The sequence below is a fragment of the Hemicordylus capensis genome, chromosome 6, assembly GCF_027244095.1.
Source record: "Hemicordylus capensis ecotype Gifberg chromosome 6, rHemCap1.1.pri, whole genome shotgun sequence".
Classification (NCBI taxonomy): Eukaryota; Metazoa; Chordata; class Lepidosauria; order Squamata; family Cordylidae; genus Hemicordylus; species Hemicordylus capensis.
In genome coordinates, this window is record NC_069662.1 from 102422118 (window position 1) to 102427153 (window position 5036).

The 5036-nt window shown below is 44.1% G+C and overlaps 1 long non-coding RNA gene across 1 annotated transcript; it reads right to left on the minus strand.

The window, feature by feature from the left end:
* Positions 1–3385: 3385 nt before the first annotated feature.
* LOC128331629 (uncharacterized) lies at positions 3386–4722 on the minus strand. Its single transcript, XR_008310376.1, has 2 exons — positions 4443–4722; positions 3386–3709 (listed from the first exon to the last, which is right to left on the minus strand). It is a non-coding gene; the product is annotated as an uncharacterized LOC128331629 (long non-coding RNA).
* Positions 4723–5036: the final 314 nt, after the last annotated feature.

A 5036-nucleotide genomic window follows, 5' to 3' on the forward strand; every position in this document is an offset into this window, starting at 1 on the left:
ATAAGATATTTCTATTTAGTACATAGATTTCCCACTCTTCCTCTAAGGAGCCCAGAGTGGTGTGCATGGTTATATTCATCCCCACAACAACCCTGTGAGCTAGGTTAAACTGAAAGATAAGTACTGGCCCAGAGTCACCCAGTGAGTTTCATGGCTGAATGGGGATTTGAACTCAGGTTTCTCCAGTCCTAGTCCAACACTCTAACCCCAGGCCGCTCAACTTTGGCCCTCTTGCAAGTGTTGGCCTACAACTCCCATAAACCCTGGCTATTGGCCACTGTGGCTGGGGATTTTGTACTCTCAAAACAGTTGGGGGGGAGGGCTAAGTTGAGCAGGCCTGCTCTAATCACTATAACACACTGGCTTCTGCTGTAGCCCCAAATCTGGCCCCAAAGGTGTTCTGCTGGACCCTCAAAAATAGGAGAGAGAGAGAAGCGTACCTCCCCACACACCCCCAGACATTTATTTATTTATTTTTATATATTTTATCTTGCCCTGCCCAAAGGCTCTGGGTGGTGCACAAGAAAACAAAAAAACCCTATTAGTTTTATGACTAATGTGAATCCTATGAAACAACTTAAAACACATTTTAATACAGTTAAAAACCATTTTACAACAGTTAAAAACATTCAAGCACAATTTAAAAACCTTGGAAGGCCAGACCAAACAAATAAGTTTCCAGGGCTCTCTTGAAGACCAACAAAGATTCCAGACCACAAATTTCTGCCGGGAGTGCATTCCACAGCCCAGGAGCAGCTACCGAGAAGACCCGGTTCCACGTCGCCACCAGACGTGCTGGTGGTAACTGGAGACGGACCTCTCCAGATGACCTTAACGTGTGATGGGGATCATATAGAAGAAGGCGCTCTCTAAGGTAACCCGGACCTAAGCCGTTCATTTATGTATCTAAAGGTTATGTACCACTATCTGGTAACCTTTATTAGGACCAACCAAAATGACACAGAATCAAGAGCAGTCAGCTTTCGAACGGTCTGACAGAAGAAGAGATAGTAATCAATTGCTTGACAAATGAAAACTCTTATGTAACCCTACTAGTAGCTAAGTTTGCTGTTGCTCCTGGAAATTGTGTGCACGTTTCCTGACCAAGATTGTGGTTAATTATACCAGCAATGAGTATATCTGATGTTCTAACATTTTACTCACTATTGCCGTTTATGTATTTTATATACTACAGGTGGCCCTTGTTATTTGTGCAGGTTCCATTCTTGCCTATAGGCGTGAATACAGAAACTGCAAATAACGAAACCTTGAGTCAATGGGAAATGGGGGGTTAGGTTCCTAACAAAAAATGGGGGGGAGCAAGGGGGGCAGAAATAAGAGAGGAAAAGGACAGTACCTTGTTCTCCAAGTCTCAAGCAATGCCCCCCAAACCCCTCCAAAATGGTGGGATTTGGGTGAATATTCGCCCACCCACCCCTTTTTAAAGAACCGCAAAATGGCTCTCTGCTGGAAAATGGTGGCCAGAAATGACATTGGAAGTCATTTCCAGGCACTCAGAATCATGCATAGGCAAATTTCGCTCATTTTTCTACCCACAGATAATGAAACGGGGTCTCTAAGACCCCATCATGCATACGCAAAACCACAATCCACAAGTCCGCATATAATGTGGGCCACCTGTACAATGTCAGAGTAATTGTGAAGGATTGCTGCATTTTCCTCATTTCTCTTTATGTGCATATCATGTGCATAAGTTTACTTTTTAAATTTTAAATTTGTATTTTAATTGTAGTGGCCTTTGGCTATAAACAATAAATTACTACTACAACTACTATTTAAAACCATTTTGATCACATCTTTCCAATGTTATGTGCCCCAAAGTCCATTTGCAAACATTTCAAAATAAAATAGCCCAATAAAAATATCATTTTAATAGGATAAAAAAATTCTAGTCAAACAGCTTCAATAATGGGTATTTAGTGGAATGAGTATTTAAGAGAATGTCGTCTTCGTTATGAACCCACCGCCCATTGAGATCATCAGTCCGTCTGCAGTTGCCACTGGCTCGTCTGGTGGCTACTCAGAGATGGTTCTTCTCCACTGCTGCCCTTGAGCTTTGGAACACGCTCCCTGCTGAAAAAAGAGCCTCCCCATCTCTGAAAACTTTGAAGAAGTCTTTAAAGATGCACCTATTCACCCAGGCTTTTAATTAAATATTGTTTTAACATCCTTTTAAAATGTTTCAAAAATTTAAATTGTTGTAATGTTTTAACTTTTACCATATCATTTATTTTGTTTTAACTACTGTTTTAAGTTTTCTGTTATTTATCTTAACTAATTTTTTAATTTTTTGTTTGTTTGCTTGTTGTAAACCGCCCAGGGACATGAGTTTTGGGCGGTTTAAATAAATAAATATGTTTAAATAAATAAATAAAATAAACAAACATAATGCAGGCCATTAAAATGACAAAACAGTGACCAGTTAGCATTCCACCCATTCACTCCTTTTGCTCTAAAAATTGAGGGGCCCTGCTTTTTACAGATCCAGATTTAAAGAAACTGGTCTGCCACTATCTCCTGTGATTTGAGCCTCCTCTTGTGTTGGAGTGAGTCAATCAGCAGAGCCAATGCTGTTGGCCTGTCAGCCCATGCACAGTTGCAAACATCATAGGTCCTGCTAAAAATCAGAGGCCTGCCAGGACAAAGTAACACCAAACCAAATCTGGACATATAAAAAGTAGGCATCAATTTGCATCTCAAGAGGAAGTGGAATCTTTTTTCAAATAATTTGCATAACTGAAAAGAGAAATGACAAAGTAATCTGCATATTTTTAAAACAATTAATGCATTAAAAATCCCAACACACCATGCAATCAACACATTTGGTGCTATAATGAAAATGTATTTTACATTAGAGGCAAAACCCACCTGAGAAATAATTATAGCCCATAAATAACCTGCATGTGCATGAGAGCATTGAGAAATTAAAGTTAGATATGTGCTTATTTTTTTCTAAATTGCTAAAATTGAAACAAATGTACAAATAAATCACTTTTGATTTATTTTATTATTGATTGATTGATTTGATTTCTATACCACCTTTCCAAAAATGGCTCAAGGCAGTTTACATTAAATGGCTCAGGGCGGTTTAATGACTCAGGGTGGTTTACACCGATTGCCTCTGCAGAGACCATGACATATTGTAACAATGAGCTCATGGAACCTCTGTTGAGTCAGAGAGAGCTAGAGAGATCCTGGTTCAAATTTCACCTCAGACATGAGCTCACGAGGTGGCCTTAGCCATTGGCAAGCCCCTCAGCCTCAGCAGTGGTGTTATAAATATAGAGTTTCATACTTCCAGTGGATGTACACATGAATATAAGATCCTCTTTAGCCATAGGCCCAACATCATAACACATTTAGAGACATTCTATTCCAATTTTATTTCAGTTCACAACATATTTGATCATTTTGTTGGTGTTTTTAGATTAACCCAAATGAGTCTAGAATGCCAGTCCAATACTGACAGCCTGAAATAATGCTGAGTCAGTGTGTTGTAGTGGTTACAGCCCAAGCACACACACAACCAGGGACACTCCTGCCCTTCTAAGCCAGTAATGGCCTGGGGGAAATTCCTGGGCTTCCTGGCAGGGCAGCATTGGGATCATCCCCAATCCTGGTGCTTCACATGAGTGTATGAACAGCCTCCATGTATACCACCCTGGGCTCCTTCGACAGGAAGCAGGCTCTAAATATAAAAAATAAATAAGATCAGGATTTGTTTAACTAGACAAATTAGAGGAGATGCTGATACTTTTCAAACACATAGGAGCTATTCTGACGATCAGTGGAAAGCGGGCTAAGGGTGCTTAGCCCGCTTTCCACGATCGTGAGACTCACCGGGCTTGCACCCGAGCCTGGTTGAGTCAAAGTGGGTCACCCACTTTTGTAGCCCTCCCCTAAGCCCGGATTAGTGGAGCGAGTGCTCCACTAACCCGGGCTTCCCGATCGTGAGTCGCTGCGGCACGGCTCCGCGGTGCGGCTACTCATGAGTAGACCCCTGGAGGGGAGGCGAAAAACCGTCTCTCGGCTCTGGGGGGTCTCTCCAGTATGCCCTGCACACTTGTGCAGGGCATACTGGAGCTTCCAGGGGCCGTGCGGCCCTCGAACTCCCCAGCCCCCGCCGGCTCCATCACAGAGCCGGCAGTCATGTAGGCGGCCGATCCTCCTGCCCTGCTGAGCTTCCCAAACAGGGTCTCACTGATTGTGAGACCCGGCTCATAGACCAACCTCTGAACAGGGAAAAACAAGCAAGGACTAATCCCACTGATGATGGAACAAGAAGTAGCAATGATTTTAACCACAGGGAGGGAGGTTTAAATTAAACATGGGCAACAGCAGCAGCAGAACTAAAGGCTACTATGTCAACTGCCACCCACTCAGTGGCAGGGGTGTGGGGGAGTAACAGTCAGTTCACCTACTAGTAGTTACGGCTGTAAGCAGACAAGGAAGGAGCTTAGTGTTGTGACGTTTCACTGCTTTTTCCAGCCATGTGCTTTATGGCAGAAACCTTCATGCAAGCACTGCTGAGCTTTACAGCAGTTTTGCAGCACTTGATTGGAGTTGATTATACAGAGATGATGGTAGGAATACAGGAAATAGTAGTTACTAGCTGACCCCACACAGAGCATCTATGCACTCTTTGGGGCCGGCGGTTACCTGTTCCCCCCCCACCTTCTGCCCCAGTTTCCACTTCCAGGCCCAGCTGCCTCTCCTCCCCACCGCCACTTCTGCCCCCCACCCCCACTTTCTCCCCCCACCCCTGCCGTTCTTGGGCCTTGCCTCTGCAGCTGGGCTGGACCTGCCCCTGCCTCTGGCCTCTGCAGTCAGGCCTGCCGCTGCCGCGGCGACCAGTCCTCCTGGGTGCGCCTCAGCCAATCAGGCCTGACTGCAGCCAAGCCAATCAGCTGGGCTCTGGGACGCACATTCCAAGGCACACCCAGGAGAATTAATATAATAGATTACAACAGCATCTCAAGGACACAGTGAATGAATTAGGCTACAAAAGGCAAGCT